The 26,580-nt window shown below is 42.4% G+C and overlaps 1 protein-coding gene across 6 annotated transcripts in view; it reads right to left on the bottom strand.

The window, feature by feature from the left end:
• LOC134212658 (protein borderless) overlaps window positions 1–26,580 on the bottom strand; it is a 55,470-nt gene that overhangs the window by 15,657 nt on the left and 13,233 nt on the right. The window lies entirely within an intron of this gene.

Raw genomic sequence — 26,580 nt, 5'->3', positions numbered from 1 at the left:
TGATAATGGTAGGTACAAATGATTTTTATTTTGAACTTTTTTTTTGCAAACGGTGGTGCGAAAATAGTGACTTTAGTGACCATTTTTCGAAAAATAGTGACTTTAGTGACTTTTGGATGCAAATAGTGACTTTTTAGTGACTAGGCTCAAAATAGTGACCAAGTCACTAAAAAGTGACTTGCTACCAGCCCTGCATAAGAGAAACGAATCCATCGCAGAAAAAAGGCAACACGAAGAGAGTGTGAGAGCTGAAGGGCAGGAGAACATGGATAGAAACGATATGCGGAGGTTTTACGCAACTGTAAATGGCATAAGACTACGCCTGTGCCCGCCATGTGACCAAGCGAGGAAGTTGCTAGCAGACAAGGCTATGGTGGCAGCCAGGTGGAAGAAGCACTTCGAAGATTTGTTGAACGATGAAAATGAAGATGTATTGAGGAGCAGGATAGACATAGTGGGCGACGGTCAAGCTGTGGAACCACCAACGATGGACGAGATGAAGAAAGCTCTAAACGAGCTGAAAAACAGTGAAGCTGCTAGAAAGGACGAGATCCCGGTCGAGCTTCTCAAACAGGGAAGTGAGCAGCTGCATCAATCCGTCCACCACATTATCTAGAAAATATATGGGAGGTTGAACTACTTGCCGGCTGGTTGGATGGCCTCATATGCCCAATCTATGTAAAAGGGCACAGACTAGAGTGTGCCAATCACAGAGGGATCACAACTCGGCGTACAGAATCCTGTCGCGTATCCTGTTCAACATACTGAGATCGCTTGATGAGTCCTTTGTCGGCGAATACCAGGCAGGTTTTTGTGAGGACCAATCAACGACGGATCAGACGTTTAACCTGCGAATGATCCTTGAATAATTCCGGAAGTACAACTTGCACACTCACCATCCTTTCATTGATTTCAAAGCAGCGTACGATTCAATGAAAAGAAATTAGCTGTGGCAGATAATGTCCAAACATGGTTTCTGGCGAAACTGATTAGATTGATACGTGGAACGCTGGATGGCTCGAAATCAAGTATTCGAATTGCAGACGAAGTGTCAACCTCATTTGTGACCTTAGACGGATTGAAGCAGGGTCATGCATTTTCGAAATTATTGTCTCGCTCGAGCGCGCTATTAACAGATCTGGCGTGCAGAGGAACCGCACTATCATATCCAGAGGCGCATCCACGTTCCAAGTCGTGGGTAGGACAAATAGGGGAAACGCCGATTAGGGTAAAAAATCAGATGTTGAGAAATCCGTGCAAATCAAAAATATTTGTACTTCAAAAGACCTTCCGGGTAGAAACTAGAATGAATGTTCATTTCGTGCTTGCTCTTTTTGTCGAAACGATACTGTTCGCAAACAATGTAGGGTAAGGAAAGAAAAGGATAGTAGTTTGGCTGGGATGGTAGTGTATCGCGACTGCAGGTGTTCATCAACAGATGCCTGCGGTATATAATTTGGGCCTAGTCTTTCGGGCCTTGCGACTATATAAAAAACCGAGTAATTACTAGAATGTTTCTTCTTTAATCCCAAAAACCTTTATTATTAGTGTTTTAACCTCATTGGTAACGCATGGATATAGTTAGGCAATGACAATACAGAATATTTGATGATATTTGTGTAGACCTAACAAGGAGACCTATCAGACAGTATTGCAACTGAAATAATTATCTAGATGATATGTTCTTACCATAATCATGGGTAGGACAATGCCTTGAATGTCCTACCCAGGAACATTCATGCGTAGGACATGTCCTACTTGTCCTACCCACTCCCGGCGCCGCATTCATATCACGGTCGCATATGCTCCTGGGCTTTGCGGACGACATCGACCTCATTGGGATCGACCGCAGAGCAGTAGTGGGAGCTTTTGTCTTACTAAAGAGGGAGACAGCGAGGATAGGCTTGAGCATCAACTCTACCAAGATCAAGTACATGGTGGCAGGTAGAGATAGAGGAAGACCTAGTGGTGTTGGTGCTTGTTGTGATAATGACGTTTTTCGTGAAGTGAAAAGACGTATTTCTGCTGCAAATAGGGTCTTTTACGGATTACGTAACCAGCTGAGGTCCCGCAACATGCAGACGGAATCGAAATTTGCTCTACACAAAACTCTGATTCTACCAGTGGCCCTTTATGGATATGAAACATGGACGTTGAAAGAGGCGAACCGGAGAGCTTTCAAGGTTTTCGAGCGAAAAGTGTTGCGTACAATACTCGGAGGGAAACTAGAAAATGGTGTGTGATACAGACGCTTGAATCATGAGCTGTATCAAGTATACAAATAAGAAAATATTGTGAATCATATAAAATACGGCAGACTTCAGTGAGCAGGTGCGAATGTCGGAAAAAAGAATAGCGAGAACAACATTCAACAGAGAACCAGATAGATGCCGGTGACTTCGTGGAAGGCCACGAACACACTGGCTGCACACGGTGGAATCGGACTTGGGGACCCTAAACGTTCGGGGAAACTGGAGGAACATCGCCCGAGACCGACCGTTATGGAGCTCTACAATACGCGAGGCATAGGTGTATCGACGCTGTAGCCAACCAGGTGGGTATGCGAGGGAACGTACCGTCCGAGAAAATATCAAACGATTGTTTCAAATCAACTTGCCGGATATTCTTTTGAGGTTTTCTAATTGACTCATTGGATGTTCGTTATTTACATTGATTTTATTTGAAAACTCAATGCGAATGCCTCTGATTAGAAAGCAAATGTGCATCTATCTTTGTTTTAATATTTTATTGAGCAAGATAAAGTAAAACACTAATCAGAAATCGTTGTCCTGTTTTATTAATAATTTCATGAAAGTATGCAAAAAGGAGGACATTTTGACGCAAGGAGGACATCCAATTTTCATCGAAAAAGCAGGACATATCCTCCTTTAGGATACCATATGGTCACCCTACCTGTGCAGTACATAAAAGTCATCTCCATTTAGCTCGGTCTATGGCTGCACGTCGCCAACCACGCAGTCTGCGGTTGGTTCAAATCGTCTTCCACCTGATCGATCCACCTTGCTCACTGCGCACCTCGCACCAACTTGTACTTTGTTGTGTGTATGAGATTGTGTGCCACAATTTGCCCGTTGTAAAGTGGCAGTTAAAGCAAACAATGACTAAAAAATCCAATACAACAGTTTTAACTTTTTTATTTTTCAAATTTTTAAGTCACATTTTAGTATTATCTAGAACTTTCTAGAACATACAAAAAATGTAGAAATGCTTTTGTTACAACTTTTATGAAATTTTTATCAAACTTTAAAATGTTGACTCCAAGTGGAAAATATATTTTTTTCGGCTCACTGTTGATTGATCAGGATTGATCAGTCAAACGATATTAGCCACTGTGCAATGTTAAGACGCGGCATTTTACTTCGGCACGTGCTGTACACCATCGAGAGTTTTAAGCGCATGCATACCGCAGATCGGATTCAATATTTGCACTGTCAAACCCTATCACATCTTAAACAGGCACCACATTTCGCAGTTGGCCTGGGGAGAGACCGTCAAGCCCTTGGACATAGTCCCTGCTGCCCCCGATGACCATCTGAGAGATTGTGATTAGTCCCAAATCACTATCTGTGCTAACGTATGGAGATAATGCTAGGGTAAAAGGCCCAATAGTGGGGGAACTAAGCACGTTCCAACACTAATTTCTCGGTTACTTCTAATCTATATTTCATCGCCCTTACCTTGAGAGTGCATCCGAAAGCTCGTTATTTCAATTTTATCCAGAGCTTGCCATAATTGTATCAAAATACTTTCTGGTTATCTGAAATTAATCCTCCAATTATTGGTGCCGTGTTCCAATAGTTGTGGTATTTTGTTATTCGTGTCCCTATAGTTGCGAATCTCATGAGTTTTATATGGGATTCGCAACTATTGGAACACTACCGCAACTATTGGCGCAAGGGAGAGAAAAAAATAAAGTATTTTAAAGATACTTTACCAGTTTAAATGGAATTCCAATGTTGTTTTTGTCTCTATCGTGTTATGACAGGTCAACTTATTGACTGGTAATGTGGGTTACTGCGTTGAATTTGTTGATTCCCTACAAACCGTACTACCGCAACTATAGGAACACCCACGACTATCGGAACTTTTACCCTACTCTCATACAATAAACTATGCTTGTGCCGTCTACGAATTTGTGCGAATTTCCAATATTACCTAAGGCTAGGAAAATACCTTTATAGATTCAGGCTGTTCTGATTATCTGATTTTTTATATCATGCCAACCCGAATCAAAAGTCATGGAAAAATGTAACAAATGTAAAAAAACAGTCAAAAAGTTAGATGTTAGAAGTTAGATATTTAAAAACCATATTAAACCACCTGATATTGGTACTGCCTTTCTCGCATCTAGCCAAGACACCAAAATTTTCGGTTTGGTTCACAATTTCCTAAAACAAATATTTGAACATAATGACTGATTGGTATCGAATTCAATAGCGATCAATAAGACTTTACCATCATTCGAATGCAACTTGTTGCGAGCAAATCGGTTTAGGATTGCTATATGAAAAGTTGGTTACAAATTTCTTCATCTTTTGTGCACAAATGCACGGATGGGTAGACATTTGCTCAGTTCGTTGAGCTGAATCGATTGGTATATAACACTATGGGTCTGCGAGCCTTCTACAAAAAGTTTGCTTTCGGAGTGAAATAATAGCCTTTCGGTACAACTTTGTTGTACGAGAAAGGCGAAAACACAAGACATCTCAAAATACATCGTGAATGATTACATAAAAGTTTTGTAAAAATATGGATATAAAATATTATCCTCTATTGTAATTATGATTCTTACGCTGTATGATGTAGAAGGACTTTTGTTATAATTTTCAACATTTAACAAGCAAATTTTATAGCTGCTTTTCTTACTGCGAAAAACATATTTTGTCAAAAACTTTAACAGCATTTCGCAGGCATAAAAGTACAAAATTGGCACCTCAACATTATTCACCGCAGAGCAGAGAACATAAAATACCAATAATTTCCCTTGTTAAATTCCACCATAAAGTTGGGATGATTCATCATGTCTCATCTAGTGGCTGCTAATATCCACAAGTTGTTATGAACATCACCGAGTTACGCTGCATCATAACTGTCTGCGCTATCAAACGAACGACCAAGCGCTCTCTCACCACCCACGACTTCATCACGTAGGGCAAGGGGCAGTGACTGTAATTAAAGAGTTATACTAATACGTCAATTTAGAGGATGCGAGTGAGCGAAGGTGGAGGATGGCCGAACCAGCGAAACCGCGTCGAAGCTTTCAAATATGGTTGCAGTACGGTGAATGTAAACGCGCTGCACTACAGGATTAGTACAAGGACGGGCCATGCTTTATACTTCACGCTGTAGGGGGTGAATTTATCACGATGACAGTTCCAATTAATTTATCCTATATCGCGATCAGTTGGGAAAGCGCTGCAATATTGCACTACATCATACCACCCTGCCGTAGTCGCGCTGTCGTTGACCAGCTACGGTGTGTTTGCATCATGTTAAACCTTTATTTGGCTGTATAGATGGGGATAATTGATATCGCTGGGAAAAACATGTTGGATATTTGTCGGAACCGCTGGTTGGAGGTGACGATATGTTCCGTCATCAATTAGCGTAAAATTGTAGACGATGACAACGAGCAAGTTCGGAGCTTCGAGCACAGAGCAATAACTTCTAATTTTGCTAAGTAACTGTATGGACAATAAATTCATTGGAAGGCTTGCAACAAATTGACTCCAATTTGGGTAATGGCTGAATGCATGAGAGGTATATGCACAACGAACATTGTTTTCAGGGTCCAGTATTTTAACCTTTCTTAGAGATTAGCCCGTAGATAGTGAAAAGGTAATGCTTAATGCGTCTATATAGGGTAACTGTTCCTATCATTCATCTCATAGCTACTATATTTGTGTATACATTTATCTCAAACATAGGAATGAAATTCATATCAATTTGTTTTTCATTTTTGTGATTTTTTTTTTCAGCGGTGAGCACGCATGTAGAAAAATAGATCACGCTTAACTTTTCAAAAGGGCTTAAGTAACATTTTTTTCATGAATTAATTTGAATAGCGCAATCAACAGAACAACATGAAAGCTTTCGATTGCGCTATTCAAATTAATACATGAAAAAAGTTTTACTTAGGTCGTTTTGAAAAGTTAAGCGAGAAATGATGGCATCAGTACTTTATTTCTTTGATTCGAGGTGTGATGAATTTTGGAACGAGATGGGATGAGTTCCCCTATCATACGGACAACTCAGGGGAGAGGGAGTTGGTGCTGTGATGTTCACGCTTGTGTATAGGAAGAGAGACTGGGTTAAAGCAAATATCCATTTAGAGCATACCAACCAGAACCTTGGCAACAAATTTCGCTTTCGCGTCTTTTCTACGCTGCTTCAGAGTTTCGATGCTAAACAATTGACAGCTGACTGCATACGGCGGATGGGTCATTCCAGAACAGAAAACGTAGGGCGTTTCTTATGAATTTTAGTTGCACCCATTCAAATCTTTTAATCATTATTGCTTGATAGGAATCCCATACCAACGAGGCTGTTTAAAAACGGACCAACGCAATGTACATGGACTTTTGCGTAAATTTGTCACTATTTTTGCCTTTCTCGTATACTAAGTATACGTAAAGGCTATATATTCACTCCAAAAACAAACTTTTTATAGAAGGCTCGGAGACCCATAGTGTTATATACCAATCGACTCAGCTCGACGAATTGAGGTGATGTCTGTGTGTGTGTGCGTGTGTGTGTGTGTGTGTGTGTGTGTGTGTGTATGTGTGTGTGTGTGTGTGTGTGTGTGTGTATGTGTGTGTGTGTGTGTGTATGTGCGCACCAAAAGAGCAAAAAGTTTAGCTCACTTTTTTGCACTTACCCTCAACCAATTTACTCGCAACCAATTTACAGGTTGCATTCGACGCATTATACTGCCCCATTGTTTCCTATTGAAAATTGGCCGGATCGGACTATGGGCTTGGAAGTTATGGCCAAAATATTTTTCCTCATAAAAAAGCGCGTAAAAAAGTCTAGCTCACTTTTAATGCACTTACCCTAAACGGATTCCCTCACAACAGGCTGCATTCGACGCAGTATCTTACTCCATTGTTTCCTATTGAAAATTGGACGGATCGGACAATGGGTTTGGTAGTTATGGCCAAAATACTTTTTCTCATAAAAAAGCGCGTAAAAAAGTCTAGCTCATTTTAATGCACTTACCTTGAACGGATTCCCTCACAACAGGCTGCATTCGACGCAGTATACTGCCCCATTGTTTCCTATTGAAAATTGGACGGATCGGACAATAGGCTTGGTAGTTATGGCCAAAATACTATTTTTCACCGCACGAGAAAGGCATCATCACCGCTAGGTGGATTAATCCGGGTTTTTTTTAGAGAGTTAATGATTGACTCGCTTGAGGGTTTCCTCTTGGTGTTTCTTGAACGTCAGCTTGGCATCGAGAACGACTCCAAGATCTCGAACAGAATAAGCACGGGTTGACGGTTCGTCACCGATTACGAAGTTGAGTAATTCTCGCTGAAACCAGGCCACATTTTGCACGAGGTTCTTAAAAAAGCCTAAATTTATGTTCATTCGAAAGCTTTCGGCGAGTATATTAGGGATCCGAGTTAAATTCTTCTGAAAGATGGACCCCTCGTTAGTTATACAACAAAACACTTTTATGGACCCCTCGATTTTTGTCAATTCTTGACTCACCAAAACTGTCATAACTCCAACGTTTCTCAACCGATCTTAGAGATCAGCATATCGTTGGGAAGAGGAAGAGTGTGTCCTCAATTTATGATGATAAAAATGGAGGCAGCCATTATAAATTTGGATTTATTTTTGAAAACTATTTTTTCCGCTTGGTTTGCAACCACCGATTTTTAATATTATTACACAAATGGAAGGTTGGCAAATGCTGGGTAAAGCGTACCATTGGTACTTCACGTACCTGAAGGAATAAAATAGACCCCATCTTGCGGTCCTTACCCTCTTACCCAGCAACTCCTATCCCTACCTCCTCGTGGCGCTGGCCGGGATACGAGTAACCTTAGGGAAGATCGGTTAATAAACCCCGGTGGAAACTCTGGTCGTATGCTGACAGGGAAGGGGGGTTTGCTCTTCTTCGAAGGTGCAAATCTTACTGAGCGTTCTCCATGTTAGGGACGGCTGATCATCGTCCGAGTGCCAGCGAGGAACTCTTAAGTGAAACTGTTCACCATGGTCCACCGGAAATTAGGAAAAATGGTCATCCGGAAATTTAGGGGGTTTGAAAGAGGAATTGATGAATGGAAAATGGAGAATGACGAAGTGGGAAGGAAGAAGTAAGAAGAAGAAATGAAGGAGCAACAAAGGAGGAGGGAGGAACAAAAAGGGAAAGGAAAGTAGGAGTAAAAAAAAAGTCTTGAAAAAATGAAGAAGTAATTAGGTAGAAAAAACAAGGTATAAAAAATGAGAAGCAAGCAAGAAGGGAGAAGCAGAATGCAGAAATAGGAACTGAACTATCACTCCTCATTCGGCCTGATGAACGAAAAAAGGGAGAATAAAGAAAGGAGAATAACGATAGAAAAAAAGAAGTAGAAAGAATAAAGAAAGAAGAAGATAGAAGGAAAAAGGTATAAGAAAGAAGAAGAAATAAAAAAGAAAGAAGAGTTGTAGGGCGCTTACCCGAATGAGTCCTACGTTGTGTCTTTTCTAATTCAATTTCCGACACTTCTGCCAGTTGGTAGTAGTGTATGCAGCAGGAGGGTCTGGGTTTCCCTTTTGTTTCGCAGGTAGCAGCAGCAGCAACTGAGCATCAACGGACGACGGAGGCACAGTACCGGGACAACGGTGGATCCACAGGTAAGTTTCGATACGCGGACGTTTAGAACACAGGTAAGACTTGAATTCATGCACTTATTTTATTTATCTTCAAACACTTAGTCTTACTATCAACACTTAGTTTTATTTCTCCGTTCTGCTCAACTGCACTACTAATTATGAACTAACTGGGACGGCGAGTAAAGGAACGTTCAACGCATGAAAGTGTCGTTCAGGATTAACCCATTCTGATTGGCGATTAAAGGTTGCATGAAGAAGAAGAAGTCGAAGGATGATATTAGAAAAATATTGCACGGGGAGCATACGGAATTTTTTTAAAACTCTTCTCAAAAATTCTAGAAGCGATTTAATTAAAAACGGAAAGCAGTACGGGGTTGGACTTTTCTTATACTGTGTTCTAAGTGTGATATCATAAAATAAAATTTAAAATCGAAAAATTGCGTTTATTATGCAGTAGAATGAAAGTCCAACCCCGTACTGTTAACCGTTTTTAATTAAATTGCTCCTAGAATTTTTGAGAAGAGTTTTAAAAAACTTCCCGTATGCTTCCCCGTGCAATATTTTTCTAATATCATTCTTCGACTTCTTCTTCTTCATGCAACCTTTAATCGTCAATTGATGTTTCAACATACCCGCCGCCTTGAATGATTGTGTCGTTCAACAAACGTCAATTACAAATTCAGTGATCATAACAATAATAAATAGTCTAGCTAATTTCGCGTTACAGGTAAGTATGATTATCTTAACTATTTTGTTTGTTTTTCTTATAATTTTAGGTACAAATATTCACAAATCGCTGGCATGTGGATTGTTGGTTGAATTTCTGGTGCTACATCGTTGGAAATCATCGAAAACTGTTGCGGATTGCGGTACCAGGCATGATGTTTCGCTTCGTTGAACTTCGTCGGGATTATCAGCAAGCGGCAAGAGGCATATTTTGTTGATGGTGTGTTTTATTATTCCCTTCGCTGTTCGGAGACTAACGACGCGACATAAATCGTCTCTTCCAGGATGTACGGCGACGATGCGGGCAAGTGGCCAACGGATTGCTGGTAGTGAGTCATCCGCAACGATGACCAGGCGACCAGGCTGAATTTGATTGTTGCCAGCTGCATATTTTGTGTCGCGCATCAGCTCCTGCAGATATTCTCTCTTCCAATGGACCCAGAATTTTTGGACGAGCTGCTGCCAGTTTTGATACGTTCCGAGCAAGCCAGTCGGGAGATGCTGATAATCTGGGTCGGGCAAGGCGGTGGACGATGTTCCGATGAGGAAGTGCGCCGGTGTCAGCGCAGCCAGATTGTTCGGGTCGTCGGAGATGGGCAGCAGAGGACGAGAATTCATCATGGCTTCTATTTGTGTTAGTACCGTGTAATAGCCCTCGAATGTGAGACGAGTACTACCGAGTTGTCTGAATAAATGTTTTTTGGCACTTTTGACCGCGGCTTCCCAAAGGCCACCAAAATGCGGTGCCTTTGGGGGTGTCAAGTGCCACGTGATCCCTCTTAGGGCGCAGGCGGAGGTAATTTCTACTTGATCCCTTTCGCTGCGGAATCGGCCGAACATTTCTGCGAGCTCCCCCTTTGCGCCCTCGAAATTCTTTCAATTGTCCGAATGGATGTGGTTTGGGACTCCCCTTCTAGAAATAAACCTGCGTAGGGCAGCCAAAAACCCTGGAGTTGAGAGGTCCCCCACTAATTCCAAGTGCACGGCCTTGGTGGCGAAGCGAACAAAAACGCACAAAAGTGTGCTTTTGGCAGGGGCAGCACGCTTGTGTGGAGCTTCAGATAAATTGGTCCTGCGTAATCCACACCTGTTACTGAGAATGGACGACTTTGGGTAACCCTCGAGGATGGTAATTGACCGATTTGTTGCCGTGCTAGGACCGGCCGATGACGTGTACAGCGGAAGCAGTTCCGGACGATGCTTTTGACAAGGTTCCTGCCATTAAGTGGCCAATATTTCTCACGGATCGTGGACAGCAGAAGACGCCCGCCGCCGTGACGCAATTGGCGGTGAAAACGCTCGCCGATGAGCTGGGACAACGGATGGTTCTTAGGGAGGAGGACAGGGTGTTTCGATTGGTAAGGCAGCTGAGATAGATTAAGCCGACCACCTGCTCGCATGATTCCCATTGGGTCGATGAACGGGTGTAGACGCCGAGTGAACGAATGCTTTGGGATTGGTTTTCCTCGAAGCAGTTTTCTGAGTTCTTCCTTGAACGCATCTTGTTGGGCAAAACGGACTAAGATTGTGTTCGCATTGACAAGTTCTTCGACGGTTAATGCCTTTGAATTTATCTCCCTCTCTTCAGGTGTTGCATGTGGCTGAGTTCTGGCTTTCGAACGAGCTTTGGCAGCGAAGCGAAGGCAGTAAGCAACGGTATGAAGCAATCGTGCGTACGATGACCATCTTAGGAACCACGGATTGATGCAGCGTGCGGTTTGCACTGATACGACGACGGACCTTTCTTCTAATTCATCTTCTGGAACGACTACCGGGTTAGAAATCGGCCATTATTGTTGAGATTGAACTAACCAGCCAGGACCATGCTTCCATACGGCGCTATTAATGAATTCCGCAATTGGCATCCCTCGAGAAACAAGATCTGCTGGGTTTTCTGATCCGGATACGTGATTCCAGTTTCCACCGCGGGTGTAATGCTGCACTTCAGCAAAGATTTTAAAGTACAAGATAGTCCACTCTTCAATATCACATACATGCCATTAGCGAACATCTTTTTTATTATAGCAGCGCATACTGGTGGTGAAAAGTCAGACCATTTTAGTAAAAACTATCAAGCAACCTCTGAATTTCAATTATTAATGGAATGTCATTGCTTCATAATAAACTCACTTTTCAAGCTTGTTGGTGGGAGCAGTTCCTCCGATTCGGTATTGTTTCTAACGATTTGGTCTTTTGTCACCCTAGAATGGTTTCTGTGCAAAAAACGTATTCCTTGAAACCCCGGTAGAACAGGTGGGTGCCTCGGCCTCCAGAACCCTTGGAAATGTGGTGTCCTGAGCAAATGTTTCGACGATTCTGGTGTTCCTAGTGCTATATGCAATTGCCTCGTTTTGAGGAGGGATTACAAAAATCTAACAGATGATGATCTGGTAAGATATCGCGGGCTTACCCTCGCTAGCTAGAACCCGAAAACGGATGGGCCTGAATCAGAAACGAACCAGAGAAACTCGATAACTACCAATGCTTTCCTAGTTATTTTTAAGTATGAATGAATAAATATATATATTTAAGATTATGCTGCTGTGTTGTGTAATATTTAATCATTCTGCTGGGTAATATTGGAATTATCTGGATGCCTGTTGGTTCACCCGAGGGTTCACCTACGTTTCATTTTTGTTTTGTCTATTACTTACATGTTGTTGGATAGTTGCTCCATGAGCTGGTCAAAAGGTTATAGCCTATTATTTGACGTTTGGGCTTTGCCGAAATTCATTTGAAATTAACTCGATGCATGAAAAAGTTTTCATTTTTAGTAATCACGGCACCGCTCAAACGTCATTGAGTTCATTTGGGCACTGGACCATTATTACGGGCATTTTCATATTCGACAGTATCAAATGTTCGCATATGAAACTGATTCCTCAGCAAACACATTTGATAAAACCTGCCGGGATGATGACCGGATCATGTTAGTTGGGAAGAGGGAGCTCACGAACTACTCACGGTGGCTCTGGATAATCGAATGTTTGGCATGACGTTTAACATTTTGTTTTGTTTTTATTGCTTTGGAAGCAGTGAAACGCTTCTATTCGTTGATATAGAAGCAATGATTTTCCTCCACGCGTTGCTTTGATTCGATAGTTCGACCGCCATTCGTTAGAGCGCCTGTTTTTAACAAGAGTGGACTATATTGTTAATATATAATATTTGACTTCAGAGACTCTGTTGGCTACAAACGTCTTCCATGTGCTCGATGATGCGTGAAGCCAGTGCAAACATACTGCTGAATCGGACCAGAAGAACGATGCCGACACGTTTACGCCGATAGATTCCTTCACGCGATGGTGGAGATGCGCCGCCAGTACGCAGGCACACAGTTCTAAGCGAGCGATGGACAGACGTTTCAAGGGTGCGATCTTGCTTTTTGAAGCCAGTAAGGTGATTTTCACAGTTCCCCTGGCATTTGAACAGCGAACATAAGTGCATGCTCCATAGGCAGCTGTTGAAGCGTCGGCGAAGGTATGGAGTTCTACGTTGGATTCTGGAAGAAGTGTGCAACGGTCAACTCTGTAAACGGAAATCTTCGGTAGCTCATTGCGGAACTGTTCCCACTTTATTCGAGTAGCAGCCGGGACCGGGTCGTCCCATCCGCAGGCCAACGACCATAACTCCTGCATGAGAATTTTCGCAGTTACGACAACTGGTGCAACTAAACCAAGGGGGTCAAAAAGCTTGGCAATGTCAGATAGAATAGATCTCTTCGTAGGAGGATCATCGCGTGCTTGAAGTTGCGAGTCAAAACGTAGTTGATCCATTTCTGGCTTCCAACTAACGCCCAGTGCCTTGATGGTTTCGTTGGGACTAAACTGCAAGGTTGATTGCGTTCCAATCTGATCATCATCTAGCCCATGCAGAGTTTCTAAACGATTCGAGGTCCACTTCCTCAGCTCAAAACCTCCTTTGGTGAGTAACTCAGATAGCTCCTCTCGAAGTTGGATAGGTTCCTCAACTGAATTGGCCCCTCCAATAAAGTCGTCAACATAGAAATTCTTGCTTAACGATGGCCCAGCCAAAGGGTATGCATCGCCTTCATCTGTCGCAAGCTGCTGAAGTGTGCGAGTAGCGAGAAAGGAGGATGGAGCTAGTCCATAAGTTACTGTACGCAGTTCGTACGTCTGAACCGGAGTGTTTTTTGTGAAACGAAACATGATGCGCTGCAGAGGACGGTCATCGGGGTGTAGCAGCACCTGCCTATACATTTTGGCGATATCTCTAACGAGTGCCACTTGATAGGTCCGAAATCGTAGGATAATTGAAAGAAGATCATTCTGCACCACTGGACCCACGCATAGAGCTTCATTCAGCGAGAAGCCAGTTGAAGTACGAGCCGAACCGTCGAAAACAACTCGGATCTTGGTGGTCGTACTTTCTTCCTTCATGACGGGGTGGTGCGGAGGGTAATACGCTTGTGAGATCGTTCCATCGTCCGTGTCGGCCAGTTGCATATGGCCGAGGGAGAGATACTCTTTCATAAAGTTGTTGTAATCTTCCTTCAATTGTGGATTTCGATCCAGTCTGCGTTCGAGTTGCTCGTACCGTCGGAGGGCGCTAACCTTGGACTCTCCGAGCATAGCATCGAAGTCTGGTTTCCGTGGCAGACGCAAGATGTAGCAGCCTGTATAATCTCTAGACGTAGTATTTACGTAGACCTCCTCGCAGCGTCGCTCTTCCACGGAGTAATTATCACCTATGGTTAATTCCTCTGTCTTCCAGAACCGCTCCTAATTCTCTTCGAGTGTCATCATCGAAACAGCAACAATGCTGGGAGCGGCCGACTGAGCAGGATGAACTGTGTTAGCAGACCCCGTGACGACCCAGCGGAATACGTTGTCCACCATGATTGGAAGGTTGTTGGTCACCTGAAGACGAGCAGTGCTAGGGAAAAACGAGTGAAAGTGCTTGGCGCCCAGGACCATGTCGATTTGTTGACTCTTGTTGAATGAGGGGTCAGCCAAATTTAGATTCTGCAGAATACACCAATCCTTCACTGAGATGTCTTGTGTGGGCAGATCTGCAGTAACGGTATCCATCAACAGGAATTCTACGCCGCATTCAAAATTGTCATTCCTTGATTTAATGCGAGCAAAAATTGATTCACGAACCCTTTTGGACATACTTCCAGCCCCCTGAGTGGTAACGTTGACGGGGTTTCTCTTCAGATGCAGCCTGCGTGCAAAACGATTGGTTATGAGATTTGGTTGAGAGGCGCTATCGAGTAGGGCACGAGCTAAATGGTCCTGACCATAAGCATCGATAACCTTCACTAACACTGTCAGGAGAAGTACGTCCTCACGAGACTGTGGAGCAGATGCAGCGACAACGACACGAGGGACGACTTGAGTAGCTGAAACGGTTGATTGAGGAGATGTGTTCTATCGTTGAGCGAGCAGTGGCCTGTGCGGCTCGAGGCGAAGCGGAAACACGAGCTGGAAAGCCGTCGTTGGCAGAACTAGAAGTGTCACCAAAATGTAACATGCTGTGATGGCGTTGGTTGCAATGCTTGCAGTTGAAATTTGATGAGCATTTACGGGCAATGTGGTCACCTTTCAAGCAGTTGTGGCACAAGCGCTTGCTTGAGACGAGCTGATGACGTTCGGAAGCTGATAAACGGTTGAATTTCGGGCACTTCATTAAGATATGTTCCTGATGGCAAACTGGACACTTACTGCTGCTCGATCCAGCTGTCGATGCGTAGGATAAAAAGCGGAAGTGTGACTGTTTATTGGGGTTCGAAGCAGATCCAGATGGCACCGAGGATGGTTGCTGATGGTTCACCTGAATAGATTCCAATACAAGCATCCGTGGCTGCAGGAATTCAATCAAACAATCATAGTTCGGTTGGTTGTTGGTTGACGCGTAGTCCTCGCAGGCCTTGATGGTATCATCCGGAAGCTTCGTGCAGAGAAGATGCTCCAGGAAGCTGTAGGTTCTCCTAACTACCAGCGGATTTTCGTGTGCCGCTGGAATTCGTCCACGAGTGAATGCAGCGATGCAGCGGTTTCCACGAACAATGCTTGAAGATGCCGCTTTTTCAGCAGATAGTCGTTAGCGTATCTGTCGACGAGAGTTTGCCAGGCCAAGTTGTAGTTGATGGGGCTGATCCCTATGGATTCAATCAGCTGTGCCGCTTCACCCTTTAGTGCTGCCCTTAGGTAGTGGAATTTCTGGATCGCTGGTACCTCCGAGTTCGAATGAATCAATGCCAAGAATGTATCATGAAACCCCAGCCACTCCATGTAATCGCCATCAAACTCAGGAAGCGAAATAGTCGGCAGTTTTAACCCAGAGAGAGCGGAAGCTTGAAAACCAGATTCAGGGATGCGAGCAGGTTAAGTAATAACAGGAAGTTTAGAAAGTAGAGCGGCTTTTATTGCGAATAGCCTTGCTTCGAAGTTGGAACGGACGTCACGATGGGCTTGCCTACCTTCTTCAGCCATTTCCAGATCCTCCAGCTGCCCCTGAACCTCCTCCAGAGTCGCCCACATGCTGTTGAAATATTCCAGGCGAATTGGCACCTGGGCCTGGTCGCGTTGCTCGTCGTATGATGCGATGAAAGCCTCTGCCCGACCCAAAGCATCGATCACGGTAGTCCTCCTCGACATCAACGTTGGAATGTGCTGCGGAAGCGCCATCTTCGATGCACAGAATGGCATACGGCTTGTGTTTCCAGACAACGAGGGATCTGTTGAACAAAAACGACCACAGTAGATCCGGAGAGAGAGAATATAAGCGCTTGGAAAGGTACTCACCTATTCCAAGGCAAAACAATGCTTTGTATTTTTTTTTTTTTTGAGATCTGGAACCTGTGACAAATCACGGCAGCGTCTGTGTTAATCCGAGTCGATGGCGCAGCAAAATGGCGCTAGATCAGATGCCGGCTGGTGGCAGTCACTGGTGGATGATGTGGATCGAGGACAATGCCGAAAGATCGCTGAGCAATGCGTTGATTCTTCCAGAATCCTGCCAAGTACAATGACGGAATGCTGTGGTTTGAGCAGTATTTCTTCAATGGAATACAATGGCCGAGAGAGAAGGGCGATCGCCCTACGATGACACGTCGTCCTTTGATGCACTTCGACCGGAAAATAGCGCGTCCGCCGTCGACAGAAAACATGCAAAGAAAAAACAGGAATCTAGAGGGCACCTGCGAGACCCCGCAACTTAATCGGACAGGTAATTACCTGTGGCCCGATATAACGAGCCTTGAATCTAATAACTTCGATTCCAAAGTATGGCGAAAACAAAATGGCAGCGCCCAGTGGGATCGTCCCACGTGCTTCACGGATGTTGAATCCCGGACGGTGTCGACGAATCCTGGTCACCACACCACTTTTTATGTAGGGCGCTTACCCGAATGAGTCCTACGTTGTGTCTTTTCTAATTCAATTTCCGACACTTCTGCCGGTCGGTAGTAGTGTATGCAGCAGGGGGGTCTGGGTTTCCCTTTTCTTTCGCAGGTAGCAGCAGCAGCAACGGAGCATCAACGGACGACGGAGGCACAGTACCGGGACAACGGTGGATCCACAGGTAAGTTTCGATACGCGGACGTTTAGAACACAGGTAAGACTTGAATTCATGCACTTATTTTATTAATCTTCAAACACTTAGTCTTACTATCAACACTTAGTTTTATTTCTCCGTTCTGCTCAACTGCACTACTAATTATGAACTAACTGGGACGGCGAGTAAAGGAACGTCCAACGGTCTTTTTGTATCCTGGTTGCTAGTTTTATCAGGCGAAATATTCGTAAACGTCATGCTAACTGTTATACACCGTGTTGGAGCCTTAGCTACATAAAACTTGCATGAAAGTGACGTTCAAGATTAACCCATTCTGATTGATGTTTCAACAAGAGTGTAGGAAGAAATAGTAAGTAAGAAGGAAAAGGAAGAAGTAAGAAGATAGAATGAATAAGGAAAAATTAAAAAGAAAAGAGAGAGATAGAAGATGAAAGAAAACAGATGAAAGCAAGAAGAAGAAAAAAGGAAGAATAAAGTTGGAAGAAGGAAAAAGAAAAAAGGAACAAGTGCGACGGAAGAGGGAAGAACTGACTTCTTACTTCGCATTTTTTCAAATTCTCCCTTCTCATTCTGCCTATTGACCATAATCCATCTTAGCCTTTATTGTATTAACATTTTGAAGTGACAACATCAATTGCATGAGAAAACGCTTTTTACATCTCACGCATAAAACAAATCTCACAATTGTATAATTTTATACAACATGTACATGTACATTTTTGCATGTACAATTTTGCAAGGTTTTGATACAAAAATGTTAAGCTTTTTATACAGATACTTTATTACTCTCATACGAAATTGTAAGATTTAAATGCAATGATTACATATTATGCTAGGTTTTAATACAGAACTGCATTAACATCTGCCATCCGCTGGTTGGATTTTGCAATCATCTAATTGATAGTTCTTCGTTGAAATTGAGAGCCCTTGCACGGAAGTTCATCAGTTGTCAAAATTCAAGCTTTTTCTGAAAATAGGTCAAAAGGCGCATAAAAGTTTACGTTGACGAATCTTCCTTTTTGAAATAAAAGGAGGATTTATTTTTGATTTTTCACCTCAGAAAGTTTTCATTGTATTTGATGGAAAAGACCTTATAAATTAGAGCTTTGAATGCAGAATGACGACGAAATTGAGATGCCATATAAGGTGATAAGGTCTGTCAGCCGTCTTGACGGTGAAATTTTGTTGGCTCCTCTTTACTATTGCTATCTGTTTGCATAAGTCAATATTAGCAAGAGATGTCGATGCATTTATGCGATGGCGGGCTTATCAATGTTCTTGGGCTGCAAAATGGTGGGTTGACATCTAGGAAGGAGCGCCCAACATAGCTCTGGTCCCACAAGTTCCTATCTCACGCTTCCACGGGTCGTCCGATGACAAAAGACTGCCAGCTAAGGATTTTGTACTTAACTGGTAGTGCAGCCTGGGCACTGACTGTTGCCCTTCTGACATCAACTAGAGTGAGAAGGTACGTCTCGAGCGTCTGTTCACCAGGAGGTGCGGCTCAAACAAGGTCTGCCTGATATCCAGCGGCTGATTAACGAAATGCTGTATCGCGCCAGCTATACCTAAGGTGGCAGCCCCACCAGCGCGATGTAGGTAACGCTTACTGAAGCCTCTCAAATACCACGAAAATTGAGATTGCAGTGAATTGCAGAAGGTTGGAGTGATGGCCAATTACAACGGCCTACGGCTGCTGCTAGAGGGATGGACTTCAGTAGCACCTACTTTGTACGAAAGAAAATCCGAAAGCATACCAGGAGACACCCAAATAGTGAAACTTGCAACCAGATAGACCATGTTCTGGTAGATGGGCGCCATTTCTCGGATGCTATCGATGTGCGGACATTCAGAAGTCCGAACATTGACTCTGATCACTACCTCGTTGTCAGTAAAATTCGATAAGCAGAGGTTCCATGAGACTGTCAATGGCGTGCGGAGAAAAACAGCGCCATCTCCCATCATGTGCAACGACCAAGATGGGAATTTGCTGACAGATAAAATCGAAGTGGCTGCCAGGTTGAAGCAACACTTCGAGACTTTGTTGAATAGTGGAAGTGACGGTTCATCGATGAACAGAATAAATATTAGCGACGATGGACAAGCTGTGGAGTCGCCTACACTAGATGAGGTTAGAAAATCTATTAAAGAGCTGAAAAACAATAAGGCTGCGGGGAAGGATCAGCTCCCGGCTGAACTTCTCAAACATGGCAGTGAGCTGCTTTATGAAGTTCTGCACCATATTATGTCGAAAATATGGGAAGACGAGGAATTGCCTGCTAGCTGGTTCGACGGCCTCATTTGCCCTTTCTTTGAGAAACGGCACAGACTGGAGTGCGCCAATTACCGAGGAATAATCCTCCCTGATTCGGCGTACAAAAGTATGTCCCGTATTCTGTTCAACAGATTGAGACCCCTTGAAGAGTCCTTCGTCGGCCTACCAAGATGGTTTTCGTGAGGGCCGATCAACTGTTTACCCTGGGACGAATCCTTGATAAATTCCGGAAGAACAACTTGCAGACACATCATCTGTTCATTGATTTCAAGGCGGCGTACGATTCAGTGAAACGGAATGAATTATGGCAAATTATGCTAGAACATGGTTTTCCGGCGAAACGCATAACGTTGGACGGATCGAAATCAAGTGTAAGGGTTGCGGAGGAAATATCGACATCATTTGTAACCTTATATTTGATTATGGAAACCCATTTTCCTGGATCGATTATGTGTGTAGACCCAACAACAAGTGGTTTGTTTGAAAGTCATAGATGTTCAGCAAGAACAACTAAAATGTCTGATGATGCGAAAAATGTTGCACAAGCCTTGGCTGACGATATCTTTACGAAAGCCAGGGTAGAGAATGCAGTGAGATCTTTTGAGCCTTATAAATCTGCCGGACCGGACGGAATAATTCCAGCAATACTTTAAAACGGTGCTGATTCCGCCGTTAATTGAGATTTTCAAGGCAAGTCTAAGACTCAATTATATTCCATCTTCATGGAGGAAAGTAAAAGTTATTTTCATACCAAAAGTAGGAAAGCGAGATAAGACGCATCCTAAATCATTCAGGCCCATTAGTCTTTCATCAGTTCTGTTGAAAACTATGGAAAAGGTGTTGAGTGATTATATCAACTCAAATTACATGATTAAACATCCACTGTCTAAGTTCCAGTTTGCTTACCAGTCCGGTAAGTCAACAATTACGGCACTTCATACAGTGGTATCTAAGGTGGAAATAGCGCTTTCGGTAGAAGAAATAGCACTTTGTTCTTTCTTGGACATTGAAGGAGCTTTCGATAACGCTTCTTATTCGTCAATGGATCGTGCCATGAAGAAAAGAAACTTCGACACGAACATTATCAAATGGATTCACACCATGCTTGCAAAAAGAGAAATCTCTTCAGAGCTGGGAAGTTCGTCTCTTACAGTATGGGCAACAAAAGGTTGCCCTCAAGGAGGGGTCCTCTCACCACTAATGTGGTCCTTAGTTGTAGACGATCTTCTAGGAAGCTTAGAAGAAAAAGGTTTCGAGGTTGTAGGCTTTGCTGACGATATTGTGATCATAGTGAGGGGGAAATTCGACAATATCATTTCTGAAAGAATGCAATGGGCTCTAAATTTTACCCAATCGTGGTGTATTCAGGAAGGCCTTAGCATTAATCCGTCAAAAATTGTAATTGTACCATTCACTAGGAAAAGGAAACTTGATCTAAAAGCTCTAAAGCTTGGAGGACTAGAAATTCAGCTTAGTGAACAGGTCAAATACCTGGGAGTCATTCTGGATTCTAAACTAAACTGGAATGCTCATATTGAGTGTGCGATCGGAAAGGCAACTTGTGCCTCCTGGATATGCTCTAAAACATTTGGAAGAAAATGGGGCTTAAGACCAAAAATGATAAAGTGGATTTATACTTCCATTATTCGTCCAAAACTGACATATGCTGCTCTTGTATGATGGCCAAAAACAAAAGAGGCTACTGCACAGAAGAAGCTGACAAAACTGCAAAGGTTAGTGTCCATTGCTACAACGGGAGCGATGCGTAGCACTCCTTCAAAATCGTTAGATGCAATTCTAAATCTGCTACCATTGTATGAATTCGTGCAGTTAGAAGCGGAAAGGAATATGCTAAAACTTAAACGATAGAAGTTATTCAAGTCAGGCGATTTAGTGGGCCACTTGAGTATCTCACAAAATTTTCAATATGGGCCAGTGATGAATATGAGTGGAGACTGGATGAAACCTGTGGAGAACTATGACATTCCTTATTACATACGTGAGCCATCACGTATGGACTGGGAAGTCGGAGGTCCCACTGTTCGGGACGGTTCCATAAAATTCTACACAGATGGCTCAAAAATAGGAACAAAAACGGGAGCAGGAATCTTCGGCCCTGGGATATCGATCTCAGTGGCAATGGGAAACTATCCAACTGTGTTCCAAGCGGAGATTTTTGCTAAAATGAAATGTGCTAATATCTGTGTAGAGAAGAAATATAGATATGCAAATATTTGTATCTTCACAGATAATCAAGCGGCACTCAAAGCATTGAGTAGCTTTAAATGTACATCAAAACTTGTCTGGGACTGCATTCTTTCATTGCGAAAAGTGTGCCAAGAGAACTCCGTAAATCTGTACTGGGTTCCAGGACACTGTGGCATTGAAGGTAATGAAAAGGCAGACGAGTTTGCAAAACGAGGTTCAAACACACAGTTTATTGGCCCAGAACCTTTCTGCGGTATATCATACTGTACTATAAAAATGGAATTGAAATCCTGGGAAGCACAAAGGTTGATGACCAACTGGTTGGCTGCCGAAAAGTGTGCTCAATCAAAGAGATTCATAATTCCCAATGTTAAAGTAACCGAAAAGCTCTTGGAGCTCAGCAAGAGAGCTCTTTGCACCTTCACTGGCCTAATAACCGGACACTGCCCGAGCAGATATCACTTGAAAAATATTGGCCAGATTCAGAATGATATCTGTCGTTTTTGTAACATGGAACGCTTTGCAGTTGCGATGCATTGTACAAGGGTAGATCTAAATTTCTAAATAGTGGCTTTATGCAACCAGGAGATATTTGGACTGCAAATCCTGGAAAGGTAGTGGGTTTTATTAACTCAATTATACCGGACTGGGAAAAGACGCGTCTTAGGTTGTTTACTTGTTTACTTGACAAATGGTGATCAACCTACAAGATGCGAATACATAGTTAAGAGTAATCAGGGGTATACCACAAAAGTTCAACTCAATGGACGCAGTGGTTCTAGGCCTAAACAAAAAAAAAACCTTATATGTACAATATAGCGCTCGAGGGTGCGATTAGGAGAGCTGGTGTGCAAAGAAGCGGTACCATTATCACAAGATCGCATATGCTTCGGGATTGGCGGACGATATCGATATTATCGGGATTGATCGCCGTGCCGTGGAAGAGGCTTTTGCGCCTTTCAAGAGGGAGATGCAGCTTCGTAACCAGTTTGAGTCCCGTAGTCCCGTAGTGAGTTGTAAACTACTCTGATTCTTCCGGTGGCTTTATATGGCCATGAAACATGGGGTTTCAAGGAGGCTGATCGAAGAACTTTTGGAGTGTTTGAGCGTAAGTTGCTGCGGACAATACTCGGCGGTAAACAGGAGAACGGTATCTGGCGGCGTCGCATGAATCGCGAGTTTTACGAGGTATATAAAGGGCTGGATATTATTAAGCTTATACAACACGGTAGACTACGGTGGGCTGGATACGTTGTTCGTATGCCGGAAGAACGTCAAGCAAAGATAATGTTTAGTAAATAATCCGTGGAAGGCCGCGTACACGATGGCTTTTTGCAGTTGAAGAGGACCTGAGGGCGCTCAATGTTCAGGGCGACTGGAAACGATTTCATTGGCCCAGGATCGAGTCCAGTGGAGAAGGATACTCCATTCGGCGTAGGTTCATCGAAGAGCTGTAGCCCATCAAGTATCAAGTAAGTATGGGTTTATATGTTTTCTCTCTATTTTGTTCACCTTCAACTATGGGTTGAGCAGATCTAGAGACAATGAATAAAACGGAATTGAATCATTGAAACTTCGAAGAATACAATTTCTTCATGAACAAAACAAATGCGAATTTGTACATCGTATATTAAAAATTGCCTTCTCTTTGATATTTAGTAGATAATCAATTGTTTCCGAGAACTGCATTGTGACAGAGACTCTCTCAGGTTGCTAATGATAATTTCTGAGTATGCTTGCAATCTTTTGAATGTGCTAAAATAATTGATCCTTATTTATGACTCCATTATGATTTATCGACATATCGCATAAGTCGACTCCTAAATTCCACAATTTGACGAATGGAATCAGGGCCATTAGAAAAAAACATCCTTAGAACATACAATTGCTTCCACGTGTTTGACGATCTTCCGACAGTATCAAAGAATCAAACATTTTCTGATGGCTCTTTGCATACGAGGTTTCCCGTCGCTTCCAATCATGATGAACTTTGATTTATCACTAAGCAGAACCATCAAAGCGCCCTCTCTAGCAGTGGTGGAATTTGGTTTCTCACCTCTCTGATTCATAACTCTCTTTTAAATTTTAAATCCAAAACTGACGTTTCACCAGCAAAATTTTGTAAATGGCAGCATTTAGAATAAATCTTTAACTGTTTTCAATGGTAGGAGATAGCGGAAATACAAAATTATTGATGTAAAACTATATTTAGTTTATTGAAAATAAAAGTTTTGTAGATTATTTTAAGTTGATATTAGTTGCATATGTTTTGTCCAGAACCGTATGTGTAACGACGCTGTAGCCTTCCACATACCCAGTTAGGTATCATCATATTCAGAACTCACGTAAAACATTCCAGAACTCATGTAAACGGTACAAAAATCAATTGTAGAAATATGAAATATCTGTTCAAAATATGAACCAAAACGGTGTAATCAGCGCCGTAGCGTGCGGTTGGCCAGGTTGGCCCCCGCCAAGGGCGCCAGCCTTAAGGGGGCGCCAAAATCAAGAATCACCCTATGAAAAGAAAACAGTTGTATGAATTTAAGGGCCAAAAAAATAAAAAAAAAACGGTTTAGTCCACAGATCTATAGAAGAGATATTTTGAGTAATGTAGAACAAACAAAAACATTTCATCTATTCCACTTCCACATGTCATATGTAGTGGATTTTTAAGTTTTAATTGAAGTTTGATACCCATATGCGTGATCGGATTAGTTCCATTTTTGCCAATATTACCCGGGAGCTCTTAAACCGTAATAGGTATAATGCAGCAGTGAGAAGAATTTATTCTCTAATGAAGAAAATCCATCCAGCCGTTTTCGAGTTATGCGGATACGAACACAGACCATTTCATTTTTATTATATAGATTTGGTTTGAGATAACTCATATTTTCTCAGTAGATTTTTAGGGACTACACCCCAATGATCAGCTGGTTAACCAAATTCTAAAGGATCATTTTGCTCTAATAGCTAATACCAGGAAACGTTTATTATAGAGACTACCAGAATTAGGCCTGCTCATGTCTGATTCAAGATAAGTTTGTTTTTTTTTTTTAATTCAGAAAATCTTTAAGTGATCCGAAAATTGATCATTTCGGGGGCATTTGACTTTTCGACTTTTTGGACCCCAGCAAACCAGAAACTTGTACTAGCACCACCGACGAACTAGCGCGGCGGTAGAAAAACAAAGCAAAGCCGTTGAATATTAGATTAGCAGTGATAGTTAGAATTTGACTTCTTCATTGGGGCCAATAAGAGTTAAAAAGCTTAAAACGAGAATGCGTATTTGAACTAGTGGTTATAGAAACATCAAAAAAGATCGAAGCGAAGGATTTCGTCAACAAAATATTTGTTTTGTAAAATTGTTGGCTGGTATTAGATGATTAGAAAGTTATGTGCCCTGCTGCTACCGATAGCAACTCCGACCATCAACCTACTCACTTGAGAGCTGAATTTCCTTAACCCAACTATTTCCAGAGACCAGTAGTGCCTCCTTAATCCAAATCGACTTTCCGATCATCGATCTTCTCACTTCACAGCTGGATTTCATTGAAATAACTAACCCATTCCAGGGACGGGTAACTGGGTTATTGTGGTTCCTTTCATCGACTCATGTCAGAGTAGGATTATTTTGACGCAACGAAGTCCAGTAATTCCTTCAAACCATCCGACCGGCTTTGGATTTTTCTCGATCTGAATAGGTTCGCTGGCGGTTCCGGCCACAGGGTTTTTGATCCGGCTAGGTCTAATAACAACTCTTACCATCATGCATCAACCATCTCACTTCAGAGTTGGATTTTATTGGCCCAACTAGGTCCAATAGTGGTTCAAAACTTCGAATAGGCCTAAAGGTCTAGAGTTGTTTTTTTTTTTCTTAGCTGGAATGAGTCGAGTCCATTAGCGATTCGATCCATGCATTTCCGAATTGGATTTTATCGACACGAAATCTCTTTCTTTGCGTATGGTTTTTAAATCTTTGAGAAATTTGTAAAAAATATCAAGAGTTATTTTTTTAGGAATTTTAAGCTATTGCCAATTGTTACAATCGATACAAATATAAAAAATTGATATTTTTTTGTAAATAAAGGGCGCATAACAATGGTTTCGCCAAGGGCGCTGAGAGTCCACGCTACGGCTCTTGGTGTAATATATTAATCCAAAAAATTCACAAGCAAGTAATTGAGTAACTATCAGCTCTAGAAGATGCACTCGATACGCACCACCATGCATTCCATCAAACAAAGAACGATGTATGCACACATCATACATGTCGCCATATGTGAGGGCATTGCGGATAAAACAATATCCACCGTAAATCCCATAATAGATTCGACCTTAAACTCTACCATACTGTCCCGTGTGTCAGGGTTATTACAACGTGATACGATATGCCGCATTATACACGCTAAGCTTGACACGGTAAGTTGGTCTTGTCTCTATGTTAGTGCATCCATCATCCAACTGACCGGTTCACTTATGCAACACATGATCCCAACCGCACTGTAACTGCATTAGCGGTTTTGCACTACATAGCAGGAAGAATTCACCGATGACATGCTCAGTGCCTCCCCACGGGGTACACAAAGAGGTTCAATCAATACAACTTGTGCTGTTCGTGCTCAGCATGTTGTATTACCCCATATAACAATTACAATTTTATTATTGATTTGAATATCTACCATAAGTTCATATGCTTTTGTATTTAAACAATCCATCACGTAGAGCTTCATTGCTTCTCACTGATCCAAATGCTTAGAGTAATAGGTATGATTTTTTTTTTGCTAATCACACAAAACAACATCCAATAAAATTTAATTTCTTAATGCTAGACAACTCTGATATTATATATTCATTCTTTGCAGTGAACCGAAATTCCTACAGATATGAGAAGGACATCAATCGTACACATTTAAATACCATAAACGCTCTGGCGTGGTAGTCAGCTAGACAAACCGGCAGAAAATTTTCTGAATACATAA

Source organism: Armigeres subalbatus, chromosome 2 (genome assembly GCF_024139115.2).
Source record: "Armigeres subalbatus isolate Guangzhou_Male chromosome 2, GZ_Asu_2, whole genome shotgun sequence".
Classification (NCBI taxonomy): Eukaryota; Metazoa; Arthropoda; class Insecta; order Diptera; family Culicidae; genus Armigeres; species Armigeres subalbatus.
This window is presented reverse-complemented; position numbering and strand designations above follow the sequence as displayed.